Below are 18260 nucleotides of genomic sequence, written 5' to 3' on the forward strand. Positions count from 1 at the left end.
TGAGCACTTACCTTAACCCAGAAAGTCACAAAGGTAAGAAAGGTTACAAAGCCCAGAACGTTACAAAGCAGCTGCTCCTGAAAACCTCATAAACAAATGCGATAGACAGACACCAGATTAAGTGCTGGGGGCAGCAAGGCAAGTCCTGTAATCGCAGGGCCAACAGAGGGCCCTGGGGACCAGGCCATGGTGGCTTCTGCTGAGGCTACTGGGAAAAGCTTCACAGAGGAGGCCAAGTTTGGCTTGGGCACTGGGGAATGGGCAGCCACTTGCCAGGAGAAGGGGAGAAAGGCAGTCAGGCCAAAGGAAGAGGGGAGCAGAGACCTTAGCTTTCCCTGGGAGGAAACAATGAGGGAGATTCTCCATGCCCTGAAATTTGACTGATTTGCTCTGTGGTAGAGTCGTTAGGACACCGGAAACACAGGTCACGGAGCTAGAGTCCTGGGCTCTACAAGCCCATCAGGCAGGGGCTGGTGTTGGCTCCTGGCCCAAACCCAGTGCCGGGCTGGGACGGTGTGTGGCTCCTCTTGCCACAAGTCCCACTTTGGGGTGTGACCTCTCACCATGCCTCCAAGTCCCCACTGGCTGGAATGATCAGAAGGAATTCTCTTAGAGCTGCGTCCCAAATGCTCATTAATATTTTCCAGGAAACACAGGCCCTACCTCAAACCTGCAGAGTCAGGATCTCTGAGGTTGATTCCAAGGGGCAAGCCCGGTGCTTTCTACCAGCTCTGCTGCTGTTCCATTTTACAAAGAGAATGACAGTCCTCGGTGCCCCAACAACCCCTCTTCAGGCAGCCCGGTGGTACCTTCTCTCAAGGAGTTGCTATTTCTAGTTAATAGTTCCAAGAAATCTGCGTTCTGTTCCATTGAATTACAGGGAAAAAAAACTTTCTAAGAAAATCCAAGTATGAGCATCTGAACAACTCTGATGTTAGAAGGTTAGAACTGAAACAGACCCCAGATAGCATCTAACTTCAACCCAGTTCCACTTTACAAATATAGAAAAGGAGGCTCAGAAAAGTTGGCTGATTTGCCCAGGGTCACAGAAGAAGCAGAAGAGAGCCAAAGCCAGAGGTCAGTACTTTGCCTGAGTTTGCAGCTATCAAAGATGATGTGTAGTGAGGAAAAAAGCCATAGAAACAGCAATGTTCTTATCAATGACCCTAGAGAGGGGCCTGGTGCAGTGGTTCATGCCTGTAATCCCAGTACTTAGGGAGGCCAAGGCAGGAGGATTGCTTGAACCCAGAAATTCGAGACCAGCCTGAGCAACATAGTGAGAGTCCATCTTTACAAAAAAATTAAAAAATTATCTGGCTGTGGTGGCACACCTGTTTAGTCCCCGATACTCAGGAGGCTGAAGTGGGAGGATGGCTTGTGCCCAGGAAGTCAAGGTTGCAGTGAGCTGTGATCGCACACTGCACTTCAGCCTTGGCAACAGAGGAAGATGCTGTCTCAGAAAAACAAAAACAGAAACAAAAAAACGAAGAGCCTAGAAAGGGGCTGCCAGTGATGTAAGCAAAGAAGTTAATTATAGATGGCACCTAAATATTGGACCACAAAGGTCCACTTGGGGTTTTCAGTAACCCACAAAATCAAGTGGAAATGAGACCATTTGTGGGTTAACGGAAACAGCAGGGACTTCCCAAGTGGATCATGAAGGCCAGCCAGTCCTCTGCAGGGCTGGCCTGTCACCATTGATGCAAGCAGGTGGACAGCTGTGGCACTGTCATTGGCTGTATTTCAGAGACACGACCATCCCAGAGCCACTAGGAGCACAGCCACCATTCCCCGACGTGGCCCGTGTGGGAGGTAAGGAAGCTCGGGGCCGCTGCCAGCTCCTCCCTCATCTTGGCTCTTGGAAGTGTAGCACTTGGGCAGGCAGCCAAGGTCCTCAGTCTCCTCCAGTTTACTGGAGGTGAGGGGGAACTGGCTGCCCTCACATATGGGTGAGACTCAGAACTTGTGACAGTGATTTTTAGTTCAGCCTTGCAGATAATCACATGCAGACCCATCTACTGTTTTATAGCATGCCTGCTTCTGCCACAGAAAGTACTATATCACTGAGAAGAAATAGATGGATAGGAAAATGCACGCCTACAAACATATACAGAAAGGCAGCCTTACCATTTTGGGCTCGTTGTCAAGTAACTGGCTAAAGGCTGGACCTGCCTGTTCTGAGAAAAAGGTGAGATCCATGGTGTTTTGGTGGGAAAAGACAGGAGCTGCGGGATAGTCCATGCAGGATTTCACATGTAAGGTCTCCTCCCTAGGTCTCTGTGTGAGGTGGGGGAACTATTTCAGGGTCCTTGTTGAGGCTCTCTAGAGTGCCCTACCACCTCATCCCTCTCCAGGAGAACTGCCCATCCACACCTTCACAGGAGCGCCCCCTGCAGCTGCCTTAGTACTGTTGACACAGTTAGCAGGTGCTCGCTGCTGACCGGACTTTGGGTGAATGCCTGACCCAGTGGATGCCTCTCTATTGGCTGGGCTGAACCAATCAGAATCTCTGTTCCAGGTATCTGGAATTGGGACAGTGTCAGCCTAGAGGTGATGTAGGATTTCTTTTCCTTAGATGCAGAGAAGAGGCATCTGGGGTGTAGGAGGAGCAAGGAATGACCAAGTTGGGTTTAGAGCGGCGGAAATAGGCCACGGGGCCCCAGGAATGCAGACAGCCTCGGCTTCCTGGTTCCCGGCCACAATGAGTATAATCAGACTCTCGACTCCTCAGGCTCAGTGGATTTCTCTGTTTAATAAATCCCTCATTATTGAATCTAAGTCTGAGTGAGCTTTGCTCCTGGCAATAAAGCTATCCTGAAGAGAGCTCCGATTTGCTACCCACAGCATTTAAGATGCCAGGGGAATGGCTGCGGCAGGTGGAGGGAGGGGCATGGGAGCAAACAGGAAGGAAGGGAAGTTCTCCTGCTCCATCTCCTTCTTCGGACAGCCAAACCTAGGAGAGAGACACTGGGTGTATTCTTAAGGCAGAACACATTCTTTTTCAGAGGACAGGAGTGTCTCCTGGGGCAGTCATTTTGTAAATGGACCTGGAAAAAAACTGTAAAGGCAGCAAAGCTCGCTGCACTCCCCAGAACCCTCCACTTCTGTCTTTCTGTGTTCTACTTTGTGATCCTTCCTCTCCCACCAATGACAGGGATAGTGGGTTGGATAGTGTCCCTCCAAAATTCATGGACACCAAAAGCCCAGAATGTGGGCTTCTTTTAAAACAGGGTCTCTGCAGATGTCATTGGTTAAGATGAATCATACTCGAGAAGGGCAGGCCCTCAGTGTAGTCGCTGGTGTGTTTATATGCAGGGGTGAAGATACACAGACACACGGAGGAAGGAAGGCTGTGGGGCCATACAGTCAACTGGAGGGATGCCCAGGGATGCCAAGGATTGCCGGCAATCCCCAGAAACCGGGAGAGAGGCAAGGGACAGACTCCCCCTTGGAGCCTCCAGAAGGGACCAACCCTGCCTACACTGATTTCAGAATTCTGGCCTCCTGAACTGGGAGAGAATAAATTTCTGTTGTTTAAGTCGCCCCGCTTATGGTAATTTGCTATGGCAGCCTGAGGAAATGAACACAACAGGCAAAAGGGCTGAGGGTCTCTCTGTAATGTTGGCATTTTTTTAGGGGACAATAGAGAAGAGAGCAGAGTTTCATACCAACATATGAATTACTAATATTGACTCTTCACGCTCCACCGAGAAAGCTATTTTGGAATAAGTGTAATCAAAATGCAAACAAGTAACTTGCCTGTTCTGTTTACACTTATTTATGCTTTTGACAAAAGGAAACATATATTTATTTGGCACCCACTACATGCCAGGCAATGCGATAGGTGACTTCCTATCTAACATTTCACTTAATTTTCACAATAATCCTGCTCTGTGAGTCAGGAAGTACTATGCCCATTCTGCTGTTCAGGAAACTGAGGCTCAGAGAGCAGGAACAACTGTACCAGGCACAGGGCTAAGGGGAGCAAAAGTGGCCTGTGCAGAGTGTAAGTCCCAGGGTGGAGCTGAAACAGCCAACCTTTCTTTCGGCCTCAGCTGACGCCAGCTTGGAGTCCCTCACATCTTCGTGGATCTCCTTGGGCTTGGCAAGGCCATGCAGATGAAGGATGCTAAGAGCCTTGCCACTCTGGAGGAGCAAGACAGCTGACCCGCTGTCACGTGGCAGGGGCCCTGGGAGAGGGGCATGGTAGCCTTTCTCAGGGAGAAGGATGTGGTAAGGCAGCCCCTGGTGGTGAAACTTGCGGGGGTGGTGCCTGGAAATGACCCATTCTCCCGTGCATCTCTTCACAGAGTGCCATGCCCTCCCACACATGCTTTCTAACATAACCCTGATACTTCCCTGGAAGGTGTGAACAGCCCCCTGAACAAACAGCTGAGGACAGAGCCGATCAGGGAGGATGAAGGCCTTGTCCCAGGTTGCAGAGATAACAGTCTCGTGACAAAGCCTGGTGTGGTGGCTCGCGCCTGTAATTCCAGCACTTTGGGAGGCTGAGGTGGGTGGATCACTTGAGGTCAGGAGTTCGAGACCAGTCTGGCCAACATGGTGAAACCCTGTCACTACTAAAAGTACAAAAATTAGCTGGATGTGGTGGCATGTGCCTATAATTCTAGGTACTAGGGAGGCTGAGGCAGGAGAATCACTTGAACCCGGGAGGGAGAGGTTGCAGTAAGAGTGAGCCGAGATCGAGCTACTGCACTCCAGCCTGGGCAACAGGAGCAAAACTTTGTCTCTCAAAAAAAAAAAAAAAAAAAGCCTGAAGACAGGCCTCCTTCTCACATGACACTTTGCTCCACTGCCAGGGGAAAAGCCAATTGATCTGTGTTAGCAAAACACTTCCTACCTCAACAAAACTTGGGAAGTTTAGAATAAGAAACAACTGCTGTGTGGCAGCCATTGATTTTGGATGCTCAGACCCCTTTTCTCTTCTCACAGCCAGAGGGCAGTGGCTGGCCAATCAGCGGGCTCCCTCTGCTTGGCCATTATGACTGGGTCAGGATTTGGCCACGTGACCACAGCTGGGCCAATCACAGGCCTTTAATTTTTGGCTAGCACTGGGAGTGGGTGGGGACTGGCTCTTGCCAATGTAGACAGAAAAGCAGACCCCATAACACGAACCTGGATGGGGAGTGAGCAGGGGAGACCTTCTTCCTGGATCCACCTGTGCGGCAAATTCCTTTTATTTCCTAGCTGGTTTGAGTTGAATTTCTGAAAGAATTGCAATGAATCCAAGCATTCTCCCACAGAACTGGACCACATGCTTCTGGGTATTAGTTGAGATAAACCTTAACAGACCCAAAAATGAGTCATGGCCTCAGCAAGCAAGCTGATTTCACATTTACTGCTCTGTAAATAGTGCAGAGCAGTTCGGGTGGGTGGTGGGTAACAGTGAAGGGAAGGAGGTCGAGGCTTTGTTCCCCACCATCACTGAGGCAGAGGGCAGAGACCCTTACAACTTTGATGTGTGGCTTCTGAGGTCATCATGGGCATGAAAATTGCCAGTGGAAAGGGCGAGATCATGGAGGACCAGATGCGGGAGATCTTTATGAGTCAGGCCTGGAATCAATAGATATCAAGGGGTGACTTAGCCCCGATAGCATCAAGGAAGGCTGGGAAATGTAGTTGGCTCGTGTCCAGAAAGAGGAAGCAGGCTTTGTTGATCAGCCCTCAGCTTCTGCCAGACGCGGAAGCATCTTCAGATCCTGTTGCCTCCCTCTATGTTCCCTGGCCTAACACTCCCTCCTACTTAGCACCCAGGCACCCATCTTTTGGAGCAGGCTCAGTATCCCTGGGGGAGAGAGGGCCTAAGGGTGGGCCCCGTGAACACCTCAGAAAGGGCCACTGCAAGTGTGTCGCAAGCAGAGCTGCCATCCTAGAAGCATTATTGGGAGCCACAGCGGGAAGGGCCCGCCATAGAGATGCCTCTCTGGAAAGACTTGACTGCTGAGGCACGTCCTGAGAGTAGGTCTCCAGGGCCTTCTGGGAGTAGTTCTGTGAAAGGCCCTCAAGGGACAAAGAGTGCTCTACTCTCACTCTCTTACGGGTCATCTCAGCCCAGCCTGCTCCAGCTCTCTCTCACTGCAGCACCTGAGGAGTTCAGCCTGATGGTCTGGGACAGTGGCAGGCTTATGGGTGTCCCCAGGTCACCATCATGCAGTCTGAGGCTTTTCTGGCTCTTCTTGATTCAGCATATTGAGTGCCAAGGCTGAGCCTTGGGGCTCTGGGATGCCCACTCATCTTCAACAGCCTCCCTGAGCCCCGTGGAAAGTGCCTGGGGACCAGCTTCCTCTTTGGGGTTGCTTTGTGGGGCTGTGGCTTTGCAGACTCAAAACAGTCAATCTTACGTGCAGAGCCTGCTGTCCTTTTCTACTTCCCACCAGGCCAGGAAGTTTGGACCACACCCTTTCTATCCACCAAGGAAGACCATTTCCCATGATGCCTGTCATTTGCCTCCTAGCCCTGGCATGAGCTCCAGACCTCCATCTCCAAAGCCACAAGAAGCAGATGTCTACAATCTGGTGTTGAAACCAGCGGGACCGTCACCAAGAACCCTGATCCTGGATTCTCACGGCTGATCTCTCTGCCTAATGGCCCGGTGCTTTCTCAGCATCTTCCTCTTGATTAAATATCTACAACATTAATTATCACAATTTATTAAATCTGGGGAAATAAAATCTTACTGCACTCTCCTTGCCACTGCCTCATGCCCCCACCAAAATGGAGTCTCTTATTTTGCTAACTGCTTAAACATAAAACTCCAGAAGAAAAAAATTGTCCCCACAGCTCATATTTTTCATCATTTGGTCATTAAATGGTGATGGATATAAACCTATAAAGAACCTAAACTGAACCTTTTAACAATCCATGAGCAATACTATCATTTCTTTAATAGAACCTGCTGACCGTGCCGAGCGCAGACGCCATTTGTCATTCTCAGCACGCCGTAATCAATAAGGTGGCTTGAAAATAAATAATATAACAGTCACAATATATTATCTTTCAGACCGGCCTTATACTAACCATAAAGTGGGACTAACACAAGAGAGAAACTTTTACATAAATGTTAAAAAGTTAGGGACATCGCAGTGAGGACTAATGCATGAATTAGACCCTTTCCAGGGTCCCAAATTTGAGTTCTGTTGAGCCAGGCCTCAGCTGCCTGGCACTGCCTGCACTGCTAGAATAAGGATGCAGTCAGCACAGTGAGTGGGGATCAGAGGTGACAGAGTTCTGTCACAGGATATATGACCCAGGTGCAGACTTCCCGAGGGCATTCTGGGTACCCCAGAGCATAGTTTCAAACAGAACCACCTGATCGGTCACTCACCCAGTGCCAGGGCTGGGGGGAGGTTTGCTTAGTTCCAAGAGGGGGTCACAGCCCAGATTCAGCTTCAGAGATGTTCATTCTGTGGCAGAGAAATGCCACAAAGAATCCAGGCCAGCAGGTGGCATTGGTGGAGAGTGGGTTCCGGAAGCAACAAGGTAATGGTTGCAGATCACAGTGAGCTTGTCATCCTCTGGGATAAGGTGACCCTTAGCCGCCCTCAGCAACTCAGTCTTGAGTCTGCTGGCCATCTGGTGCTACTCTTCAAGAGCAACAGAAACCCCCCTAGTTTGTGCATTCCCTAATTCATTCATTTAACAAAAAAGGTATTGAGAGCCTATGTAAGTTCCAGGCCCTATGCTAGCTGCTGCGGACCCAGCAGTGAAGGAGACAAAATTCTTTCCACTCCCCTCCCAGAGTTTACATGCTAGTTGGGGCGCTACAACAGACAGGGTATGTAAATCCATGTCAGGAGGGTGTTCAGTGCTAGGGAGGAGTGTAAAGCAGGGCGAGGGGACGAGGTTAAGTGTGTGCCCTTCAGAACAGGTGTCTCCTGGTTCCCAGGTGCCCAGGCCTTCACTCAGAGTGCCCCATCCAGCCTCATACCCGCCTTTGGCTCCCTAGCTTTTCTGGTAACCAGTCTTCATGGTGTCATGGTGACACCCTATGCTGTTAGCACCAGGCCACCAGACACCACTGTATGCCCGGCTGTGAGGCAGGCAGCACGGTCCCCACTGCACAGCCGGGAGCCCAAGGCTTATAGGCAGCATGTCTTTGGTAAACAGAGTGACCAAGTGCCCCTGTTTGCCTGGGAGTTTCAGTACTGAAACCAGAACAGTCCCGGGCAAGCTGGGATGGTTGGTCATCCTTAAGCAAGTGCACAGCTGGATCTCAACCTCTCTTGGGTCAAAGGACTTTCCATCACCTCCTTGGGGGCCATCTTCTCACTAAAGCTGGTCCACTCCAGAGACGGTCTCATAGTAACTTGGTTTCTTCTCTCATTTGATTTTATTTTATTTTAGTCTCTCTCTGTCACCCCGGCTGGAGTGCAGTAGCACCATCTCAGCTCACTGCAACCTTCATCTCAAGGTTCAAGCGATGCTCCTGCCTCAGCCTCTGGAGTAGCTGGACTATGAGCATGAACCACCATGTCTAATTTTTATTTTTTGTATTTTTAGTAGAGATGGGCCATGTTGGCCAGGCTGGTCTCGAACCCCTGACCTCAAGTGATCCACCTGCCTCAGCCTCTGGAGTAGCTGGACTATGAGCATGAACCACCATGTCTAATTTTTATTTTTTGTATTTTTAGTAGAGATGGGCCATGTTGGCCAGGCTGGTCTCGAACCCCTGACCTCAAGTGATCCACCTGCCTCAGCCTCCCAAAGTGCTGGGATTGCAGATGTCAGCCACTGTGCTTGGCCTCTCACAGCAACTTGAAACAGCAACTGTCACTCAAAGTTCTTATATGATTTGGGCTTATCTGCACAGAATTTGGAGTCAAACAGACCTAGGATTCAATCCCAATTTGGACATTCAACAGCTGGGTGGCCTTAGTCAAGCTACTTAACCTCTCTGAGCCTCATATGAAAATGAAGGTAAATATGCATATTTCAGCAGAGTGACACGGATTTGACATCCTGCAAATGACGTAGCCCATGGCAGATATTCCATAAGTGGTGGTGTCATTAATACTTAGATGGTTTTAGCCCAGAAACTAAAGGAAAGAACTCGTGCTCCTAGGGGAGGTGTGGAGGTAGAAGCGAGTGCTGCCACATTTATTATGAATCAGCTCGCTATGTGGAGCCAAAAATACTCTCCTTGGGTACCGTCTCTGTGACTGATATTAAAAATGACTGATTTAAGAGAAAGTGCTTCACCCTTGTTGCAAACTAAGAAGGTAGGTCTAGAGTATTCTCAGCCTTAAATGCTGCCAGTATTTCATCTTTGGGTAGTCATAAAGTTAAAGGTTAATAGGCTGTGCAAATGACAGAGTTTAAAGGGAAAGATGGGGAGGGGCCCGGGAGCTGCAGGCAGCCGCGGGCATGTGGGAGACAGGTTGTGGCTCACCTGCGGGAGGAAATATGGAGGTGGGCTGACCGGGCCTTCTCAGCCCCTTCTCATTCCTGCCTCATGTGGACACTCCCTATTCCAAGAGCTCTTTTCCTCTATAGGGATTTCTTTCCTGGTAGGACCTGAGGACACGGGGCCTTGGAGAGGCAGGCTGGGCAGCGTTGTGAAAGCCAGTGCTTGATTCAGGGTCCTGAGAAAGAGCACCAGGAAGCAAGGAGACTGAGGCTCTTGGAGGCCTGGGGAGAAGGCAGGAGGGTTCAAATGGAATTGCAGTGAGCCCCACTTTCATGAGGCTGACCCTGTGGTCAGAGTTTTGGGAGCACATCAGGAAGCTTGTTACTCAAATACAGATTCCCGGGCTCCAGCCTGCAGATGGAGTTGGGGCTTGGACACCTGTATTTTAGAGAATTCCTACCCATCTCCCAAGGTGACTGTAACATGACTCTAAGACAGATGATCCATGGGCATGACTTGAGAAATCCTGAATCAGTTAATGCAATGGAGTCTAGTTCTAGGTCCAGATTCCTGAACCCTCAGTAGTGAGGGGCTTTGGGGATTACTGAGCCACAAACTGCACCAAAGCAGCCAGGTGCTGTTGAAGCTGAGTCCCCCTGGGACTTCATTGGCCACACAGAATCTTGAAGGTGCTAATGAGCGGCCAGGGGTGGCGATCTCTGCCCCCCACCTGTTACCGAAGGGGAAGGAGAGGCAATGCCCAGGAATGACCTGCCCAAGGTCAACCATGTAACAGCAGAACCCGCTCTGGACTCCCCAGTCCAGCGCTCTTTCTGCTGCACCATGGCCTCTTCTTCACATTGTCAGGGGCTTGGCTCGCTTCACTGACCACTGCCACGGAGCCGGAGCCTGGTTTCACCTATTTCTGCTTTCTACAAATACGGGGCCAGCTCTCTCCTGCACTCTGTCGGGACTGACAAAGGGTGTGTGTGAAAATAGCCTGACTGTAAGTGCACACAGGGCTCCCTAGAATTCACTGTTTACCTCTGGTCTGAGGTTCTAGATGAAGCAGGGACAGAGCTGTGTGCGAACATAAACTAGTTTGAGGAGGGAAAAAACGTTAAATTCAGTGAAGCAGAATCGTTGGCAGAAACCAGACCCTCCCAGAAAAGACTTTTTAACTTCAAATACTCCAACAGTTTCTTTTCTTCCTAAGGGAATTAACAGATTACAAAGTACATTTATTGCTTTATCTCCTCAACTCCTCATAAAAACCCCATGAGGTAGTGGGTTCTGGTCCACTTTAAGGATAGAGAAACTGAGGCCCACAAAGACCAAATGACTTGGCCAAGGCAAATGTGTAAGCAGAATAACGGCTTCCGAAAATGTTCACACCCTAATCTCCTAAAGTGGTGAATATGTTACCTTACATGGCAAAAAGGACTTTGCGGATGTGCGTCAGTGAAGGCTAACACAGAGAGATTGTTCTGGATAACCCTTGTGAGGTCAAGAGCTTTTATATATAGAGAGAGAGGCAGGAGAGGCCACGATTGATGTGAAAAACACTTGACCCTTCTTGCTGGCTTCGAAGATGCAGGATGGGGACTATGAGGCAAGGAGTGTGAGCAGCCTCCAGCAGCTGGAAAAAGCAAAGACATGGAGCGCTCCCTAGAGTTTCCAGGAGTTCAGCTCTGCCAACACCTTGATCTTATCCCAGTGAGAGCCACTTCTAACCTGCTAAACTGTAAGATCATGCAATTGTGTTGTTTTAAGCCCCCGCATTCATGGTACTTTGTTTAGAATAGCAATAGGAAACTGATACAGTCACACAGAAAGAAAACAGCAGAATTGAACCCAATTCTGCAGGCTCAGTCCAGGACCCCTCTATTGCAGGGGAAATGTTTTGCGATGCCCAGTTACTGTTGCCCTTTGCGAGCTGGGGATCACAGCGATGGGATGATAATTATTCAAACTCCAGCTAAAGTCCAAAGCAGGGCGAAGTTATGTCTTCTCTCTTCTCTTCTCAGCCAGTCCTGAGTGCTCTGCTCCACAACCCCAGCCTGCACTGTGCCCCTGTCTATAGGATGCACCTTGGAGGCTTAGACTTGCCCAAACCCCACATAGAGACATTGGTTCCTTCCTCTTGTCCCAAAGCAGGCTCGATAGGGACCCACTCAGTGCAAGAAATCCCAAACCACCAGCGGCTCTCTCTCCTGTCTATGTCTAGGCCAGGGCAGCAGGTGGCCCTTCTCTGGTCTGTCCTGGGTCTGGGTCCCTGGCTGATTCCCCAGCCCCATGTCAGCCTCTCACCTCAAGGCTCCAGGACAGTCCCAGAAAGGAGCTGCTCGCGATCAATCTTGCCACGGTCTCCATGAATTTTAAATAATAGCGGCTTTGCTCTTTCTTGCTCACTCCCTGGGTGCGTCAGACTGCAGCTTTTACAAGATCATATTTCTTCACATTTTCATACAATTATTTTAAATGGACAAGATAATGTTGAAATTCTTATTTAAAATGTATGCAGGTAGAGAATGAACCTTCCTGCTTTTTATATTTAACACCAGACGGAGCAATCGAAGGGAATTTTAACAACAGAACTGAAGTGGAAGTGTCGTGGGCATTCATGATGGACTATGGTTTTAAGCAGCTGGTTTTCTTTGATGAATAAATAATTATGCCCAAAATAGACAGGTTGGCCATTATTAATCTCATTTTAGACTGTGCACATTTTATTGATTCTTAAGTACAAGAATTTTGCCATTTTCACAAAAGGGTGACATTCCTAATTAAAATGTAAGTTGAAAAAAAGTTTCAGCAGCCTTATCAGAGCCGGGGGGGCAGAGGGCCTGGTTTCTTCCAGAATAAATTCTTTCCAGACTAATGATCCCCAGAGCTATTTCACACAGCCAGCTCAGCTCCTGAGTAGCCAATGAGACCAGCAAAGGCCCAATCAAAATGGGGCACCAAGACACACGACCCAGCCTGGGTAGCCAAGAGCCTCCTCTATGGTTTCTATCTATGTGACCCCAGAAACTTGGGGTATTTGCCCTTCCCCCTTCCCCAGTTCATCTGTTGGTATGAGTGTCTCTTATACAAACATTGCGGCAATTATCTTTTGTTTTTCAGTTTAAAAAATTTGTTTTATTTTAATATTTTTTAGAGGTAGGGTCTCACTATATTGGTCAGGGTGGTCTCGAACTCCTGGCCTCAAGCCTTCTGCCTCAACCTCCCAAAGTGCTGGGATTACAGATGTGAGCCACTATGCCTGACCTCTTTTATTTTTTAAAGGCTTTTAAAGGATTTTATAAATAGAGAACATCATACAGTGATTTGGTTTGGCTCTGTGTGCCCACCCAAATCTCATCTCGAATTGTAATCCCCATGTGTGTCAAGGGAGGGAAGTGATTGCATCATGGGGGCAGTTTCCCACATGCTGTTCTCATGATAGTGAGTGGATCTCACAAGATCTGACGGTTTTATAACGAGCTCTTCCCTACTTGGCTTTCTCCTCTCTCCCTTCCCTCCATGTAGGAAGTGCCTGATTTCCCTTCTGCCATGTTTGTAAGTTTCCTGAGGTGTCTCCAGCCATGTGGAACTGTGAGTCAATTAAATCTCTTTCCTTTATAAATTACCCAGTCTCAGGTAGTATCTTTATAGTAGTGTGAAAACAGACGAATACACACAGATAATACATACTGACGTTTTTTAAATAAATGGAGGAAGTACACTTAGAATGTTCACTTAGAAGTACACTTAGAGCGAGAGAGAGCAGTAGCTAATGTTTATAAAGCATGCGCTATTGTTCTAAGTATACAAAACTTGTGTAAGACAGACACAGTTATTACCCCTGCTTTATGGATACGAACATAAATGCACAGGGAAACTGAACATGGCCGAGGTCACCCAGGTCACAAGGGGCAGTGCTGGGACTTGAACCTCATCTTTAGTGGAACAACGATGCCCTACTGCCTCTTACATAAGAGGATATTTTTAAAATTTTATTTATTTATTTATTGAGATGGAGTTGCACTCTGTCACCCAGACTAGAGTGTGGTGGCACCATCTTAGCTCATTGCAACCTTTGCCTCCCAGGTTCAAGTAATTCTCCTGCCTCGGCCTCCTGAGTAGCTGGGATGACAGGTTCCTGCCGCCACACCTGGCTAATTTTGGTATTTTTAGTAGTGACGGGATTTTACCATGTTGGCAGGCTGGTCTCAAACTCCTGACCTCAGGTGATCTACCTGTCTCAGCCTCCCAAAGTGCTGGGATTATAGATGTGAGCCAACGCCCTGCCAGGATATTTTTTTAAGAGCCATTCACTTTCCCACCCCATCACACAGAGAGAATCACTGTCAATAGTTTCTGGTAATTTCTTCCAGAAAAAAAATAAATGCTTGCAATTGTGTTGTGTTCTGCTTGTAAGTGTCAGAAATGTGAAGCTGCCAGCACATTTTCTCATCAGCAAAATGGTGAGTTTGTTTGAAACTCCACCTCCAGTCCAGCTTCCCTGGGGCAGCTCTCTGGTCTTTTTCATGGGCTGTGGTTCTGTGTATCTGTTTGTAAAGAGGAGTCTCATTGCGAAGGGAAGCAGCTTAGTGATCATTTGCAAGTGTCCTTCCAGCCCCCATGCCCACTTTCTAGAAACATAACATCACCCAAATACAGAGTAGGGCCTTAGCTGCCACTGGAGGAGATGGGGGCTAAGAAGAGGGTCTTGGTCATTGCAGAGGCTCCAGCCAAGGCCAGATTTGAGATGGACCTACAAATTAGTGAGGGCAGAAGAGTGCAGTAACTGTCAGGAATGAATGTGGTGCAAAGTGACAAAATCGCTCTGGAAAGTTCTTTAAATCAGCCTCAAGTGCAGCTCCCTGTCATGTTTATTTGCCATGTGGGACACTGGCATGTTGTCTTCCAGCAGGCCCAGCTTAGGTGTGGAGGATTTCCTTGGGCAGGGGGCAGAGCACTGTCATGAAATAGCTGACATTTAGGGGCTGGGTGGTAGGAACAAGAGAAAATTTGAAATCTGAGAGTCACATTCAGCTTCGATGTGAGTCTCACACTCAGAGGGCCCCAGAAATAAGACTTTGCAGGGAAGAGCAGGGTCAGGTCCTGGGTCCCACCCTCACCCCAGGGTACACACTCAGACAGAACCAGTTTCCCTCACTGTCTGTCTCTTGCGGCGTGTACTTACGTTGACCTTACACATGACACAGTTCTTCTGTGATGGAAAATAACCGCAGGTCATCAGAAGGCCGGGCCTCCTCGGGGGCCATCTATTGGTAACAATTCAACTTTTAAGAATTCTAATGGGTCACCAGATTTGCCATTAGTAATGATGACAATCCTTTGGTGAGCCTTCCTCATGCCAAATGTATCCACCTAACTTATTTGCTATACCAAAAACCAGCGAGAAAATAGGGCACATATTCAGAGTTTTCCTTGATGCATCAGCCGCCTAGAAAGGGGGGTTTTCGGAGTTTTGTTAGCCATTTCTACTTAAGGTGCTATCTCCAATGTTTGAGACTTACAACTAATTCTGATAAAAATTTCAGTGGAATTGGGATGGTTATGGCTGTTTTTCTTTGATGGAGAATCAAAACATGTGACTTGAGTGAGTACTTGCCTTTTACTACCTATCCCTGTCTATAAAATATCTGGTTTATGTGTCAAGAAAAGTACAAACGTATGGCACAGTATTGGTTTTTCAGTAACCTGGCTTAAGCCAAAGGGGGGAAAATCTCATCTTGACACTATTTATGAAACAATTAATGTTGTCAAAAGCCTTCCCACCTGCTGAGTTACACACAGCCTTCTAGACTATGAGGACTTCAAGAAGTGTCAACAATTCTAATATGAACTGTTGAAGCCAATCCATTTGAAAGGACTTATTTCTACAACTTATAAAACCTGATGATAGATAGCCCTTCAACTGTAGAGTACAAAAGATGCCTTATTCTCCAGCAAAATCCTCTCATCATAAAGCTAATATCCAGATAGCAAGCAACGACGATATGCCAGCCATTTCTGCAAATGGTATCTCACTTTATCCTAACAACAGCCAGGTGAGGTAGGTATTGCTGTTGTTATCTTCCACGTTATAGAAGAAGCTAGTTCTCATTGAGGTTAAGTAACCCGTTGAACCTCATGAAATACTTAGAAGCTGAACAAGGATTTCAGGTCTGATCTTTGGGATATAAAGGAGTATGTGCCCCAAAGGCAGGTCACCCAGGTGGGCCTAGAGTGAACCTCACCTAAATAAACCAGACATTTCCAAATTTCTTTGTTTAAAACTCAGATTCTCAAATTCAGTTTTTTAAAAGACAAAATACTGTGAAATAATTTCCAAAACTGTTTGGCAATTTCTTATAAATTTAAACACAACCCTTGAGCTGGTTTGGCTGTGTCCCCACCCGATTCTCATCTGAATTGTAGTTCCTGTAATCGCCACCTGTGGTGGGAGGGACCTAGTGGGAGGTAATTGAACCTGGGAGTGGTTTCTCCCATGCTATTCTTGTGAGAGTAAGTTCTCACAAGATCTGATGGTTCTGTAAGGGGCTTCCCCTTAGAAAACCTTCCTCATGTTTGCTTCCCCTTTCACCATGATTGTAAGTTTCCTAAGGCCTCCCCAGCCCCATGGAACTGTGAGTCAATTAAACCTCTTTCCTTTATAAATTACCCAGTCTCAGTCAGGTATTGCTTCATAGCAGTGTGAGAATGGATTAATGCAAGCCTACTGTATGACCCAGCAATTCCACTCCTACGTATTAGTCAAGAAAAATGAAAGCATATATCTACACAAAGACATGCACAAAAATGTGAATAGTCATCCTAAACTGAGGACAAACCAAGTGTGCATCAGCAGATGAACAAGGGAACAAATAGTGGCACATCATACAAAGGCACTGGACTGCAAAAAAAAAAGAGTGAACCGCTAATACCAGCAACAGCTTAGATCACTCCAAAAACATTCTGCCGAGCTGAAGAAGCCAGACACAACAGAGTAGATAGCAAATGAGACCATTTAGGCGAAATTCTAGAACAGGCAAAACTAATCTATAGTGACAGAAAATGGGCCAGTTGTTGCCTGAGGCTGGGGGAGGGAGGGAGATTGCAACGATGCAGGAACTTTCTAGGGACCAGGAAATGCTCTTTATCTTGATTGTGGTGGTGGTTACAAGGGCATAGTCGTCTGACAGAACACTGCACTATGGACTTAAAATTGGTACATTTTATGGCATGCAAATTATACTCAATAATGTTGATTTTTTTAAAAGACAGGATGGGGAGGTTATGTTGAAAAGTAGCATGATTCTCAAGGTAAGAGGACCTGAATGCATCAGCCTAGCAATGTCTTGGACTGGCTGCCTTATCCCCCTGAGCCCCAGCTTCACCTTGCATTACACAGAGATGAAGAGACTAAGGCTGTGCTGGGTAGCATGAGTTTTGGCTGCATAGAACAGAAATCCTGTAGCAGACTTCCCAGAGGCGTCTTCAACACCTCCACTTGCACCTGGTTGGCTACAAGCGAATAGCATGACAATCCTAGCTGCAAGGAAGGCTGGGATGTATAGTTCTTTATTCCAGGCAGCAATGTGCCCTCCTAAAAATCGGAGTCTGTTTCAGAGAAGAGGAAAGAGGGTGCTGGGGGAGGCACCCAACAGCCTCTGCCCCAAAGATCTCTTCTTCCTAATTAATCTGAGGATCCAAATGCTTTCACTCACCCATTCTGTGGCGCACAATGCACATAGTTACCAAATTGGTTATTGATTAGATCTTCTTGATTATTCCTCCTCCTTAATGGAATGTTTTCTATGCAAAAGCTGTCACTTTAGAATTCCACTAAAATAGCACCTTCTTCCACTGCTTTTGCACCAAACTCAATCACTCTCCCAGGAGTCAGAGATCCTGGTAGGATTGTTCAATTGGTCAAATCTAGGTCTCATCTGCAATAATTATTAAAACAATAATAAATGCTATAACAATGATCACAGCAGACATTAATGAGCCCACACAGTGTTCCAGCCCACACTGTGTGCCAAGCATTTCACACACGTGTTCTCACTTAACTCTTTCCACGACACCCGGTGGCCTCAAGGGGACAGTTACCACATTTAGGCCACCTGACATGAGATACAGGGGAATCACCATTGTGTGGATCATGGGGGTGGAGGCAGAGGAAGGTGAAGTGAGGAAAATCTGCTGTCTTCCCATCCTTGGTGGCTGGGATGAGGCATGTCACCTAGGCTTGACCTATCAGATGCTCCCAGCAGAGACTTTTCACCTTGGGAAAGAGTTGCAGAGATGCAGGACAGTTGGTGTTGTTCCCAGCAGAGGCTGCAGAGGCTGGTGGCTGTGCTGATGAGGGCCTGTGTTGGTGGCTCGCACAGCAGCCATGTGCGAACTGGCAAGCCTGTCGGTTGGGACTCTGTGCCTGCTGCTGGCTGGACTGCCGTGGTTCCTGCTTTTTTTCTGAGCCGGTTCTCCAGATGTCCTCTCTCTTCTTGAATGGCCCCATGTCTTTCCAAAGAATTTATTTTGGCCTAATTCTACTGCCACTGCTTTCAGGGACCATCACAAGTATTCTAGGGCCTAAGCCAGGGGGTGCTTGAGTCAACTTCTAAAGAGGCACAAAACTGGCTTTCTTCCTCAATATGTTTGAGTCCCACATTCACGTTGCCTGGGCCCAGAGTCTCTAAAATTCTGTGTGAAACATCTCCTCATTCTGGCCTCACTCTCTCTCTGTACCAGTCTCCAGGCTGGTTCATGGGATTGGGAAGAAAGGGGCAAACACATGCCGTTCTGTGTCTCTTCTCTCATCTCTCCTTCTAGTTGAACAAAAACAAAACAATACAAAAAAAATCTTACTCCTCCTTCTATCAAAGCCAAAGCCTCC

The sequence above is a fragment of the Callithrix jacchus genome, chromosome 12 (genome assembly GCF_049354715.1).
Source record: "Callithrix jacchus isolate 240 chromosome 12, calJac240_pri, whole genome shotgun sequence".
NCBI lineage: Eukaryota > Metazoa > Chordata > Mammalia > Primates > Cebidae > Callithrix > Callithrix jacchus.